This window comes from Staurois parvus, unplaced genomic scaffold (assembly GCF_062004578.1).
Source record: "Staurois parvus isolate SC_StPar_1 unplaced genomic scaffold, SC_StPar_1.0 ptg001110l, whole genome shotgun sequence".
NCBI lineage: Eukaryota > Metazoa > Chordata > Amphibia > Anura > Ranidae > Staurois > Staurois parvus.
In genome coordinates, this window is record NW_028318906.1 from 901,551 (window position 1) to 916,866 (window position 15,316).

The 15,316-nt window shown below is 50.2% G+C and overlaps 1 non-coding gene and 2 pseudogenes across 1 annotated transcript; all 3 read right to left on the reverse strand.

Annotated features, from left to right (window-relative positions):
- Positions 1–459: 459 nt before the first annotated feature.
- Positions 460–665, reverse strand: LOC149440212 (U2 spliceosomal RNA; annotated as a pseudogene).
- A 5,179-nt stretch (positions 666–5,844) lies between these two features.
- On the reverse strand, positions 5,845–5,934 carry LOC149440213 (U2 spliceosomal RNA; annotated as a pseudogene).
- An 877-nt stretch (positions 5,935–6,811) lies between these two features.
- On the reverse strand, positions 6,812–7,008 carry LOC149440214 (U2 spliceosomal RNA). The gene has a single exon (XR_016307717.1). It is a non-coding gene; the product is annotated as a U2 spliceosomal RNA (small nuclear RNA).
- Between the last annotated feature and the right edge of the window lie 8,308 nt (positions 7,009–15,316).

Here is a 15,316-nt window from a genome sequence, read left to right on the forward strand (position 1 = left end):
AACCTTTCACAAAGGACTGCACCGACAGGGTCTCTGCCTTGCTGAATCCTTGTTCAAGGATCATTTTCTTGCCAAAGTCTTCCGGGGTCATGTCCGGGATTCTGCCTTCCACCTCTTTCAGCCGCAGCACGACTGTCTGCTTCATCCAGGGCTCCAAGGGAGGGAGACCGTCTGCAGGGCCGGAGCGGTCTGGGGTGGAGGCGGAGGGGGCTTCTCCCGGGGTCTTGGCGGGAGCGGCGTTCTGTGGCTTCTTCACGGTCTGTTTCTTCCCCATCTTGGCGCAGAGGAGTTCTCAGGAGGGCTTCCCAGAGATCTTGGTCGGGTTCCTTCTCCTTCTTCTTCCTCGGCGGCTTCACTCTCGCTTGCTTAGCCTTTGAAAAGGCTATTGAGCGTCTACTGCCCGGAGGTAGTAACGCAGAGTCAACAAGGGGGGGGAAGATCACAAACTCGTTCTGTGTGGGGGCTAAGCCTCAAACCCAATAGCAGCAAGTAGGTGAAGCCGAATTTAATCGACGATTCTACAAGGCCGAGAAGAGGGTACCCCACACAGACCAAATGGCTTGGATAGATACAAGTGTTTCTCAACGTCCTAGCTGGAAGCCGGGACACCCCTAAAGGCAAGGTCGATACTACACTTGATCTTAGCCAAAAGGCCGAGAAGCGATATAAACAAAATAAAGCATAAACATTTTTACCACAAACCATCTCTCAGACCAATCAAACTCTCAGCAATCGTTTTTTTTAAGTCCGCAAACGTGGAACTATAACGTAAAAACCCGTAAGTGTCCGCAAAAAAGTGCAAGTGCAGAAACACACACACGAAAAACGTGCACTTAGGGGTGTGTTTGTCCTACCCCCGAAAGGGTTGGACCGTTCACCCGATCCCCCGGGGCACGAAGCTCCTGACAGGGACAAGGTTCCCATTTGGTCCTCCTGGCCAAAAGGCCTGGTGGACCACCGTTCCTTATGCCCAGCCGAAGCCGGACATCCAGTACTAGGCAAGGGGGTTCTCCCGAAGAGAAAACCCCCTAGGGATCAGGGGAGGAAGGAACCGTATGGCCACACATCCTCCCCCTAGACTTCAGGTAAGGCCCAAGGACCCACACCCTCCATCCGTGAAAAACACACACATAAGAAAGCAAAAAGTGACAAAACGTGGGAGTGGTTTAAATAAATAGAATAAAATAAAAAAGTGGTACCGTGCCTAATAGTGCACAGACCAGGCCCTGAGGCCTGTAGCAAAAATTGCCCTGGACTTAGCCAAAAGACCTGGTCCTTAGGGCGCTGTGCAAAAAGATGTGAAAAACAGTGGCCATGTGTCATCTTCACACCGTGGGGTCCCACACCCAAGTGTTACTAGTGACACCCCTGAGAGCGTCTTCCCCAGGGGGCACTGAGTTTGCGGACTTTTTGCGTCCCCGACCCCAGGCCAGACCAAGGTAGCATGCTCAAACCAGGAGGAACTGGGTCTTTCCGGTCTCCCCAGAGGAATTACTCCCAAGGCCCCAGAACGAATCATGGCGCTCCCTGGTTTCTGTCCCTCCGGTACTAGCCTTCCGGACCCCCATCATATCAGTGAGGGTACTATACAACAACCATCCCCGTAAACTAGAATGGTCGGGAGCACCCCCACTGGACACTGATAAGAACAGATTTTTTGATTGAAAAGATACTTTTATTGCAGAAGCATCAAAAACAACATGTTACGTGTAATCGGGGTACATCTCACCCTGTACTGCGACGCAGCGCACCACATAGCAATACAGTTCCAAACATACGATAAATACATTCAGGCCAATAAATACATTCGCTCAGCGGTATGATGCCTGACGTGATGTGCACGGAGGATGAATCCCCCGGACCACCACGTCATGCATGACGCCGCTTACCCCAAAAACTGTAGCATCCTAATACGATATACATTTCCTAGTTACTATGTCATGCACGAAAACGATAACTGAAAAAAAACACTATCAACAATAGGCATCGGGTGTGTGGGGGGGGGAAGGGGAGGAAAGGGGGAAACACAGGCCCGAAGCTTTATTGAAGGGACAAAGACACGCAAGGGGGAGTAGGGGGAAGGGGGAAATCTTCAGACGTCCTCTTCCTCCTTAAAGTCCAACAAGGAATAGTCTCTGAGCAGACTGAGGATCAGTCTGCGGCAGTCCTCAATGGACATCCTCTCCCGCTGGAGGGTGAGGCGCTTTCTGGCGCACCATAAAGCGTCCTTGAAACAGCACAGCACCCGCCAGGCGCCGTCAATGTCCTCCAAAGAAAAAGTTCCACAGAACAGTCCATTCAAAACCCCAAAGTGAGTGATGGCTGTCTGTGGCACAAAGTCCTTGAGTTCAGGTTCCAGGGCCCCCAACAGGGCCTGAGCAAATGAGCACTCCCAGAAAACGTGGTGAGACGTTTCCTCGTGGATGATGCAGAAGGGGCAGTGTCTGTATCTGCTCAGGTTCCTGGCATGCATAAATGTCCTGAGAGGCAGTCCCCCCTGGATAGCCATCCATGCCAGGTCTTTGTGCCTGTTGGTGAGGATGTTAGAAGAAACATTCCTCCAGACCACCTTGCAGGTGTCTGAAGGCAGGCCTGGAACCGACTCCAAAATGTCGCTGGCTCGGATGAGCTTGTAGATGGTCTTTGGCTTCCACAAGTCCGGCTTGACTCCCTGCAGCCCTTGCTCCCTGATGAACTTGAAGGTATCCAAGTAGAACCAAGGAGTGTCCCAGTTGTAGGGGATGGAACTATCCCAGGTGTCCCACCCCAGGGACCTCCAGAGAGGCAACAGGAAGAAGCGAGACATTGCGTTCCCGCCAGAGTCCATAGTCCGTCTTGGCAAAGTTCTGCGGACGCAGTTGCAAGCAAAGAACACCCTCAGCTGGGTGGCGATGTCGGGCACGCCCTTACCGCCCTTGAGGGGTTCCTTGAACATGACTGCCCGCTTCACTCTGTCCATCTTGGAGCCCCAGATGAAGTGAAACACCGCCCTGGTGATGGCCTTGCAGGTGTTGACCCGGGGGGGCCAGGCCTGGGCGAGGTACTGCAACACAGGGAGAATCTCGCTGCGGAGTACCAGTGTCTTCCCTTCGATGGTGAGGTCTCTGAGGCTCCAGAGTCCAAACTTTTGGCGCATCTTGGCCAGTCTCTCCTCCCAAGACTTCAGGGCTGCGCCCTCGGCACCAAACCAAACTCCCAAAATCTTCATGAAGTCTGTCTTGATGCCAAAGGGCATGGATGCAGAAGAAGGCAGGAACCACTTTCCGAAGAGCATGACTTCCGACTTCCCGCAGTTGACCTTTGCCCCCGAAGCTTGGCCGAAGTCCTCGCAGGTCTGGACGAGCAGGTCGATGGAGCGCTGGTTGGCACAGAACACCGTCACGTCGTCCATGTAGAGCGAGCACTTCACTTCCCGTCTGTCTGGTCCCGGTGCGGTGATTCCCCCGATCTCTGGATTCCGTCTGATGCATTCGGCGAAGAGCTCTATACAGCAAACAAAAAGCAGAGGTGAGAGAGGACAGCCTTGTCTGACCCCGGAGAGAACCGGGAAGGGGTCAGTCTTCCAGCCGTTCACCTGCACGGAACTACAGATGTCATTATACATGATGTCAACATATGAACAAAACATTTCCCCGAGACCAAACCTGCGCAGGGCTCTGCACATAAACCCATGGGAGACACGGTCAAAGGCCTTCTCCTGATCAAGACTGACCAGGGCCGCGTGCACACGGCGGTCCTTGATGTATTGGACCGTGTCCCGGACAAGCGCTAGGCTGTCCGCAATCCTGCGGCCAGGAATGCCACAAGTCTGATCCGGGTTGATGATCTGTCCGATGACAGCCTTCAGTCTGTTCGCCATGACCTTGGCGAGGATCTTGTAGTCCACGTTCAGAAGAGAGATGGGACGCCAATTTTTCAAGTCACATCTCTCCCCCTTACGCTTGTACAGGATCGTGATCATCCCCTCCCTCAACGAAGGAGGCATCTTGCCCTCCACCACCATCTCCTCGTACAGCTCGAGCAGGTCCGGGCCCACGAGATCCCACAGCGCTACATAAAGCTCCGCTGGGAGACCGTCGCAGCCCGGGGTCCTGCCTTGCCTAAAGGATTTAGCGGCAGAGTGCAGTTCCTCCAACGTCAAGGGGGCGTTGGTGGCCGACAAACCTGCAGGATCAATAGTGTTAGAGATACCCGACAAGAACCTGTCGGCCGCTTCCGAGTTCGTTTCTTTAGGAGAGTAGAGGTCGGAGTAGTAGTCGCTGACCACTTCCATCACGGCCTCCTTCCCCTTCTGGAGTGTTCCAGTCTTGTCACGCAGCTCCGACAGGGGTGTGTGTCCTGAGTGGAGTTTCCTGAAAAAGAAAGAGTTACACTTCTCACCTTTCTCGAGATGCTCCACTTTGGCACGGAAGACAATGTGCCTGGATTCTTCCTCAAAGTGCTTTTTCAAGCACTTCTTGGTGTCCTCCAGGTCTTGCCTCACGTCCCAGCCACAGTGGTGAAGGTCCTGCAAGGACTGCAGCTGACGCTGCAGCCTCCTGAGTTCCTTCCTCCTGGCACACACTTGCTGGCGTCCCCTGGCCTGAAAGAAGCTGCGCAGCTTGACTTTCACGAACTCCCACCAGTCGCTGACCTTAGGAAAGAAAGCCTTCTCCTCTCGCCAGGCACCGTAGATTTCCCTGAGCTCCGCTAGCAGTTCCTCATCGCCCAGCAGGGTGCAATTCAGCTTCCAGGAGCCTGGGCCCGGGGCAAAGCCCTCTCCCAGATCACCTTGAAAGTGAATGGCCCTGTGGTCAGAGAAAAAGCAGGGAACCATGGAGAACCCGCGGTGCCTGACTGCCCTGGAGGTGAGCACAAAGTCAATCCTGGAGCGCACGGATCCATCGGGGCGGCTCCATGAGTAGTTCACGGAACCGCGCCCCACGGATCCCACTGCGTCTCGCAGGGAAGCTTCTGCAATCATCTCCCGGAGCAGCTTCGAGGTGATGTCGAGTTTTGCGTATATGCTGGAGCTGTGCCCATCCTCCTCTATCGGACAGTTAAAGTCACCGCCGATTACTACTGCTCTCGTTGTGGCGAGTTGCGTCCGCAGGGTTTGGAAAAGTTCCAGCCGCGCGTTCTTCTCCGGGGGGGCGTACACGTTGATGAGCCTAACGGGCTCCCCCGCCCACGAACCATCTATGACCAGAAGGCGGCCACAGACGAGCTCATGGACGGAGTCAACAGTGAAACGTCCTCCCCGGATAAGAACCGCAACCCCTGCAGACTTGCAATCGCCACCCCCAGACCAGTAGGAGGGACCATGGGTCCACTGGGAGGACAAATGAGTGTACCTCCTCAGAGGGGGAAGTGCGCACTCCTGAAGCATGTACACATCACTCTGCTGTGTGGAAAGAAAGGTCAGCACAGTCTGCCTCCTAGACACGTCCTTTATGCTCCTCACATTAATGGAAAAGATAGATATCTCAGCCATCATGGGAAAGAGATGAAGGGGTTAGTCGGCAGGGGCTGTGCCTACCTCCCCTGGGGAGGGGGGGCGACCTCTGTGACCTCTGCAGCCTGACAAGTGTCCTGGCCCAGACCAATCTGATTGAGGACCTCGTTGAGGACCTCATTGAAGTCGGTGGAGAGATCTGGCTCCGACTGGGTCAGAGCCATCTCTTCTTCCACCTCTTCTTCCTCCAGCGTGTCGAGGTCCTCCCCCACGGGGTCGGGGCCTGCGGCATTCTGGAGGACGGCAGGCCGCTTGGTGGCAGAGGAGGTGTCCTCCGCCGCCGGGCTGGCCTGCTCCTTCTTCCGCTTCCTGTACCCCGCCGCAGAGTTGCTGACAGGGGTAACAGGGGGAAGGGGCGGGAAGTCCTCCTGGGAGGACAGGTCCGGGGGGGGTGGGACGGGATACTACACTTGATCTTAGCCAAAAGGCCGAGAAGCGATAACCGGAAACTCGGGCCTACCCGAGGGCCGCCCGAGCGGGCAGAGGGGACGTGCTCGCTGAGAGCTCCACAGGCCGGAGGCGGCCCCCCCCACCTCCGCAGGGCTCTTCCAGGTAGCTGGGGCTGCCAAAAGGCTTCACACCTCTGGCCCAGGGCCTGGCTCTCCTGCCTACACTCCACTCCCTCCCTCCCTGGACACTTGGCTTCCATCCCCTGGGCCCAGTCTGCCCAAGTGGGCACCAGCAGGTGCTGCTGGTTTGGGGAGAAATCAGCAGCACGGTCGTTTGCATGGCCCCGCCTCTAGGGCGACGCGGGCGAGGCGGGCCACTAGAGGGAGACACAGGCCTTGGCATGGCAGGCATCCGTGCGACAGCTCGAGCGTCCAGGAGTCGAGCTGAGCAGCAGCTCTCTCCTCTCGGGTTGCTGCCGACAGGCTTCCAGGCAGGCCTCCCTCCTCCTTCTGACTCTCCTCGCTTCTTTTCAGGCCATCGGGCACGTCGTCCCATCCAGGCAGGCCGAGCAAGAATGAAAGAAAGTGACACCGACCAAACAAAAGCACACAGGCACACCCGGGGTTAAAAACACCTTTAATGGAATGAAGCTTTTCACACCTCGTTAGGAGTTATCAGCAACAAACACAGATAAGGCACAATGCAGAGGAGGACAACAACAATAACACACAACACAATGAAGCAAGCAGGCTGCCGTCTGGTCTGCAGCAGCCAAGGCCAAGGCTGGTTGGGACCACTGGGATGGGCCTCGCTCACTCCCCTCACAGGTGTGACCTTGTGCCCTTTCCTTTCCTTCTTGGGCAAAGAAAGGAGAGTGACTTGCTGTAGTCGTCGTGTTTCTTGGTCTGCTTTTGGAAAACCGCATAAGAGGGGTGCACCGGTCCTGGAGGTACTGCAATACCAGGTCGATGCGTGGAGTGGACAGAGCAAGCTCTTCTTCCATCTCCCTGTTCTAAAAATCCATTTAATATATGGTCCCCAGATAGGGGACGTATCGGATATTAAACTGATAAGAACAGATTTTTTTTTTTTTTTTTTTTTCTTCCACTCAGTCATTGAAAGATCTTAGAACTGCCATCTTAAGTCTCAAATTTTGCATCATCGTGGAAAAGTAAATAAAAAAACTAAAACTTTAACAACTGATTCCAATATTCAACTTGCCAAAAATATTCAGCCTCACTTTGACCAAAAATCTTTACATCTCTTTTAGAAAATAGACATGCAAAAAACTCAAACTCAGTTTAACACAATCCTCAACCTCTACAACATCCTTCTTAAAAAGCACGATATTCCTCACTTTCCATAAAGCCAATTTGACAGAACAGATCACAGACCACACCTTCAAATCCCCATCCGGTATTCCCATCCCATAAAGTACAGTTTCATACCCCAAAAGCTGCACAGAACTTATACCCTTAATCAGTTTACCAGCGAGCTTCCAAACCTCCTGAGCATAAACGCAGTTCCAAAATACATGCAGCACGGACTCCTCATCATGGCAGCCCTCCCTCACACATCTAGGACTTCTAATAAGGCCCCTTCTATACTGGAACGATCTTGTAGGAATTACTTCTTGCACAATACCCCAAGCTACGTCTTTTTGGTCATTTGATAAAAAGGATTCCGAAACTCTTCCAAATTTTTTTAGTTACCGCATAAGAAAAATTTTTGATTGGGGTCATGACCAACTCCTCCCCTACAGTAGCTTTCAATTTTTTGAAATTCCTTAAAACCTTAAGATCAACCTTTTTAGTAGATTATACTGCCGAAGGACCTTCTCTAAAATAACATAGAACTCTGGAGGTGACCATCTATTCGGTTTCCGCAAGTCTTGAGGCATCCATTTGTACTTTTCTAATAAAAAAACCCAGTTGATACTTCAAAAAGAAACTAAGCCTGGAGTCCTTGCCCCCCAATCTAGAAAGAACATACGACAAGTATTTTAAACTTAAGAATTGCCTGAAATCCGGAAAACGTTTACTGCCCTTATCCTTAGTTTTGTACAACTGCTCCCTTTTTAGATCCCCAGAAAAAATTAAAACAGCTTTTAACGATCCTTTTTTAACATCACCGGAGGGGGAAAAAAGATCATAGACAGATAAAGAACCATTGGCATAATTACTTGTTTAATCACAAGGACTTTGCCCTCCATACTTAAAGTGCGTAACTTCCAAAAATCTAGCTTCTTTTTGACTCTCTCCAGCAAAGATTCCCAATTCTGAATATTGCCACAATTCTGCGTGAAAAGAATTCCCAAAATCTTCACTTCCGCAACTCTAGGTAGCCTACATCCTGGTTCAACATAAAAGTTCCCAATAGTTAGAATTCCCGACTTTTCTTGATTCAGCTTGAAACCTGCAACCTCCCCAAACCACTCAATAATCCTAATAGCCCTTTTTAGACTCCGCATATTTCTTAAAATTAGTGGAACGTCATCCATGTAGGCCACTACTTTAATCTGACTCCCCTCACCACCCGGCACAAAAAAACCCTCCACCACCTTATCCCTCCTAAAAGTACTCAACAAAGTTTCAATGGCACAAATAAATAAAATCGGAGATAAGGGACATCCCTGTTTCACTCCACTTAACAATTTAACTTTTGAGGATAGAAAACCATTAACAGATACCTGACTAAAACAACCACTATAAAGGCTCCCAATCTGCTTAATGAACCTATCGGAGCATCCTAATCTCTCTAAAGCTTTAAATAAAAAAACATGACCAACGCGATCATAGGCCTTCTCAAAATCAAGTGAGGCCAGAGCGAGCCCCTGGCCTCTATCCTTCGTGTCCCAAACAATGTCACGAATCTGCAGCAAGGAATCAGTAATAACCCTGCCAGGAACGGCACAGGTCTGATCAATATTAATAATAGAGCCAGCACAGTTTTTCATTCTATTTGCCAGTAATTTAGCATAGATTTTGTAATCGCTATTCAGCAGTGTAATGGGTCTCCAATTCTTAATCAATTCCTTATCCCCCTTTTTAAAAATTAAAGAACCCCAGTCTTCCAGGACTCCGGTATTGAAAAACTGTCAGCCACTTTCCTAATTACTTCTGTGAAATCCTCCTGAATCAAATCCCAAAAGAAACGATAAAATTCGACAGGAAATCCGTCTTTCCCAGGCGTTTTCAAACTTGAAAAACTTTTAATGGTATCCAAAATTTCCTCTGCATCAAAAAACCCATTCAGAAAATCCTGCTCCACCCTATTTAAAGAACTCTCTAGATTGTCCAGAAAAAAACTACATAAACTGTCATCAACCCTTCGGCTAGAAAACAAGTCCCCATAAAACTCCTAGACTTTCTGCAGCATTCCATTTATACCAACCTCCCCTTCTAATTTTGCTGATGACATGCTTTTTACTGACAACTTTTTTAAAGAAAAATTGAGAGCACTTTTCATCTTCCTCTAGGTCCCTCACCTTTAGCATTAAAAATAATTTGCTTCCCCCTCTCATCTAGAAGTTTCCTAATCTCCTGCCTGGTTTCTTCAATTTTCCCTTTCATTTGCAGACCCTCATGTGAAAAACGAAGCAACACTTGCAGTCTGGCATTCAAATTTCTATAAAACTGTCGCTTTTCTTTTTGCTTCTTCTTTACTCTTCCGCACAAAAAATTCCTTAAAGAGCTTTCCTTCATCCCACAATTCCAAAATATCTGCAAACTCCCCTCTTCTCGATTTCCACTCCTTTATATGCACTTTCAAATTCAGTTTTCACTTTCCCCTCTTTCAGCAGAGAGGTATTGAGTTTCCAATACGGAGATTTCCTCCTCACACCTTTGACAAAACACCAGATCGCACAGTATAACTTTATGGTCAGAGAAACAGCAGACATGTGTTTTAAAGCTTTTAACCCGCACAGTCCCAGAATGCAACAAAAAGTCAATCCTGGACTCAGCTTTTCCACTCCTCCAAGTATATTTCATTTTTAAATCTGCACCGCTAGATGCCCATGCGTCTTTTAAGTTCACTGCACAGACCATATCTTTTTAAGAAAGTAGCCGAACTGTCTCTCTTGCCGGTATCATCAAGGGAACAATTAAAGTCCCCACCGATAATTATAGGATCAGTTCCCAGCAAAAAAAGTTGCAGCACCTCAAACAACTCCTCTCTTTCCTCCTTCACATTAGATGCATACACACAAAACACCTTCAGGTGCAAATCATCTTTTCTTAATTTAGCCATTAACAGCCTTCCTGGATAGATTTCTTCCGTATCAGTAATGTCCCACTCCTCTGAGGTCAAAATTGCAACCCCAACACATTTATTATCGTTCCCTCCAGAGAACACTGCCTTCCCCTTCCAAAATTTCGTCAGGGAATCATAGTTCAGTCTTTTTTCCAAATTGCATTCCTGCAAAAACATTATTTCACATTTCTGTGTTTCCAGAAAATCATAAAGAGCCGCCCTTCTCCTTGGGCTTCTCAAGCTCCTTACGTTTAAAGATAATGTTTGGATCATGTTGTCAATCTACAGGGAAAAGGGCTTCCTCCCCCGCCCTCATCTTCTGATGGAAACTCTGCGATTTTCAAGCTGTTCCGTTCATCCTCACTAGAGGAGATATCGCCCAAAATATCCGTTTCCACACTTCTGCTTTTCTTCTCCCGTGCCTTCACCTCCACTTCATCTGCATCCTCCATTCTCTCTTTTAGAGCTTCTTTAAAAAAGAAAAGATTTTACTTCCACCTCCATTAAATCTTGAGCATCAGGGAGCAGCTCCACCTGGGTTGGTGTTTCCTCCACCACAGCACATCCCTGCTCCTCTAATACTGCAAACTCCACAACTTTGGGGTCCCCCTCCACTCCCTGGGGCTCATCCTCTCCTTGCTTATTCTCCTCCTTACTATCCACCACCTCCTGGTTTTGGACTTCATTTCTCTGTAAATTTTCCACTATACTGTCCTGGGGGGGCTCTTGCGGTACAGCTGATGCTATACCACTCTCCTCCTCATTCGCCATCTCCCCTCTTGACATCCTTTTTGGACAGTCCTTTTTTGCATGGCAATCATCTGCACAATCAAAGCACCTGCCACACATTCCATCTTCATGTCCATATTCCTTACACTTCTTGCAAAAAACAGGCATGCCAGAAAAAAACAAAAAACCTCTACTCCGGTGAATAAACACAATCGGCGGAGGCCTTTTAACTCCATCAAAACAGAGTCTTTCCGGAAAGTGACAAGAAACCGCCGCTTTCCATTCCAAACTCCAAAAGAATTGCGTACTTCTCCTTTAAACGCCACCTTCTCACAAAAGTTATACAGAAAGGCCTCTACTTCCTGTTGTGAAATGAAGGGGTCATACATATGCACGGTCACTAATTTGGCTTGAAAAAGAAATAAGGGTAAAACCTTCACCCCAAAAAAGACCGGTTCATTTTTCCTGGCCTTATATAAAGAAAATACCTTTTCGCAGGCTGCGCTGCTTACCAAAGTGACATCCACCGTGCCTCTGGAGAAAAAAATCTTGAACACAAAAAAAATCCTCAAGATGAATTTCCATCACCTGATCGAATATTTTCCAGTACAGGAAACGAAAATCCTTCTCGTCCCGAACTTCAGGCGAAATCAAAAAGCGGATGGTGTCCTTCATCCCAAAACTTTCTGAAAAGAAATCTTGTTCACCTCTTCTTCCTGCAGACTCCATCTTTCCACGATAATCCTACAAAGCTATATGAATAGCTCGATCGATCTCTCCCAGCTCCCAAGTTAACCCCTTACAGCAGCAAAGACAAAGAATGTCCAAGGCAATAGGGAACAAAACCTTTCAGCTAGGGTCTTTTCAAGGTATATGGCAGAGCCAAACCTTTTCCAGACAGCCTAATGACCACAACGATCACTTGATCTTAGCCAAAAGGCCGAGAAGCGATAACCGGGACATGCTCGCTGAGAGCTACACGGGCCCACCCCTCCGCAGGGGTGTTCCCGGTGGCTGGGGCTGTCGAAATTCACACCTGTGGCCCAGGGCCTGGCTCTCTTGCCTCCACTCCCTCCCCGGACACTTGGCTTCCATCCCCTGGGCCCAGTCTGCTCCCCCTCTAGCCCAAGTGGGCCCCAGCAGGTGCTGCTGGTTCGAGGGGAAATCAGCACCGTTGTTTGCATAGCCCCGCCTCTAGAGCTACGCGGGCGAGGCGGGCCACTAGAGGGAGACACAGGCCTTGGCATGGCAGGCATCCGTGCGACAGCTCGAGCGTCCCAGAGTCGAGCTGAGCAGCAGCTCTCTCCTCTCGGGTTGCTGCCGACAGGCTTCCAGGCAGGCCTCCCTCCTCCTTCGGACGTGCTGAAAGCTAGGCTTCCGAGCCAGCTGACTTCCTGCTTTCCTTCGGACGGAGAGACAGAGAGCTTGCTGACTCTCCTCGCTTCTTTTCAGGCCATTGGGCACGTCGTCCCATCCAGGCAAGCTGAGCGAGAATGAAAGAAAGTGACACCGACCAAACAAAAGCACACAGGCACACCCGGGGTCAAGTCCTTCCTATCACCCTTTTTAAACAGTAACACGATCAACCCCTCTGCCATACTCTGACATACGACCCCTTTCCAACACAGCCACACACACCTTCCAATCCACTGCCAAAACACTCGGTAGAACTCCACGCGGTAGGCCATCCAACCCGGGAGTCTTCCCCGCTTTCATACCACTCAATGCCATCTCAATTTCACCCAAACTTACATCCTCATTTAAAACCATCCTGTGACTCTGGTCCAAACACTCCTCAATCACATCATTTTCAACATTCATATCTCTTACTCTCCGAAAACAATTCACTGTAAAACTTCCATACCTCATTCGCCACCCTCTCATTCCCAGTCACCTCACTACCATCTTCCCTCACCACACTCACCAACTCACTCTTACTACCATACACCTTTTTAAAAAAATACCTTGTGCACTGCTCATCCTTCTCTTTCACAACCATTCTCGCCTGCATCAACAACGCCTTTCCCTTAACATCCAAAAATCTTCCAATCTTCACTCTTGCCTCTGCCTTCTCATTCTCCACATTCTCTCCCCACGCGCTCATCTCATTCAAATACTCCAAACGCTTCTGCCACCATTCATACTCCTCTCTTTCTCTCTTCACCTTCTCACATCCCTTCCACACAAAAAACTTTTTAGTCTGAACTTTCACCCAATCCCACCATTCCACAACACTCTCAAACTCCAACCTCATTCTTTCCCATTTTTCAAAATTCCTCATACTTCGCCCTTACATTCACATCATCCAACAACTCAATATTTAACTTCCATACACCCCTTCCATACACCCTGTCAGACTCCATACTCACGCAACACTCTATCCGCCCATGATCCGTGAACGGTTCTGGCTGCACCAAAAAGGACACAGAGGAAAACTCCCTGGAACAAAAAACAAAGTCAATACGGGAACTTAAGTTCCTGCCGCTAGAAAAAAAGGTGTGACCACTGTCCTTCCCGAGATCCTTCAGACCAAAATCCAGGCAGATATCCAACAAAACTTTACCAGACTTATCCACTCTTCCACTCTCACCACCCCCCCAACCCCTCCCCCACCCAACCCCACACTCCCTCCCCCACCCCTCCCCCTTCCCCTCCCCACACTCCCCCCACCCCCCCCCCTCCTCCCCTCCCCACACTCCCCCCACCACCCCCACCCCTATCTTCCCCCCTCAACACACAGTTAAAGTCACCAAACATAACTAGTGGAATTCTACCACCCAAGAACATTTTTAACTTTTCAAATAACGTAAGACGCTCCACCTTCCTGGGAGAAGCATACACGTTAATTACTTTAAATACAAAACCGTCTATTTCCACCTTACAAACCACAGCCCTCCCCTTCACCACATGTATAGTTTCCAATATCCTGAAACGCCGATTCTTAAACAAGATGCCTATTCCGGCATTCCCCTCCGTTCCTCCAGACCACACAGCAGGTCCATGAGGCCATTCGTCCGGATGGGGCTCCTCAGTAAAATTGCATTCCTGCAGACCAATCACATCGGACGATAACAAGGCGAGATAATGAAGTAAAGCCGCCCTTCTCGGTGCTGCCTGGATGCTACGAACATTAACTGAGGAGATATGAATCGACGTTCCTAATGATGAAAGAGGAAAAAAATTAAGTAAACCATACATCACAATATCAGGTGTCATTTTTTTTTCTTTACCCTTCCTCTCCCTTTTGCTGAATCGGGCCGCTGCCACTTTACTCCTCAACTCCCGGCCCCCCTCTGCAGCTGCCTTTTTCGACCCCCTACGGGTCACTAGGCTCTCTGTTTTTCCACTGCTCGCAAAAGACTCCACAGAGATCTCAGACGAGTCTGAGTCCTCCTCCTGACTTGGGAACTCTGATATCACCTGAGAGGAAACCTCCACACCACCCTTCCTCTTCAAGGTATCTCGTGAGAGATCCATGACCTCTGTTCCACCAGCCCCGCCCCGCTCCACAGCGCCACTTACAGACGGCCCAGCGTCCCCGACTGCCGGGGCCTGAGTCGCTGTTGCCGTGTCACTAAGCTCGGGCTGAATTACCACCCCTCCTGCCTTGGCAACCGACGGGACCTCCACCAACCTGGCCGGAGTCATCCCCTCAGCTGTTACAGCACTAGACAACGCACGCTCTCCATGAAATTGTGCTGCATCCACCCTACTGCCCAACACAACCTCCACCTCCCTGACCAGGGCTGTCCCCCTAGTCACTTCAGAACCAGATAATACCGCTGCTGGCGGGACCTCCACCTCCCGGGCCGGTACAGCCCCCCCAGCCACCTCAGCAGAAGACAACACATCTCCACCCTGCAAGGCCACCTCCTCCCCCCTGCCTTCAGGCGGGACCTCCACCCTCCTGGCCGGAGCAGTCCCCCCCGCCACTTCAGCATACGATGGTGCCCGCTCTTCCGCACTCTTGATGACCTGGTGGCCAGAATCAACAGGAGCCACATGGGTCAACACAGGGCACTGTCTTGCCAGATGATTTGTTCCCCCGCAAAAATGACACTTCCTGCCCTCCGAACAGTCTGCTGTCCTGTGACCCGGCTGAAAGCAGTTCCGACATACCAAGCCGGCGTCACAGTTTTCTCTGGTGTGCCCAAAAGAAAAGCAATTCCGACAATACTGGGGCTGTCCCGGGTACCACAGTACCCCCCTGTTCGGGCCGATAGAAAAGGCTTGTGGAGGGTGCATCCGGCCGCCAATCCCACGATCGTCCCTTCTCAACTGGACATAGTACCTCCGATGTCCATTGAACGTGCCAAGCACGTTAGTCTGCTTTACTCCAGCAGAAATAAAGGAACAGTACCGACTCAAAAAGGCCTGGATCTCCTCTTCCCTCACAAAAGGGTTATAGGTCTGGATAGTCAATGGTATCCTCTGCTTGGATTCATTCCC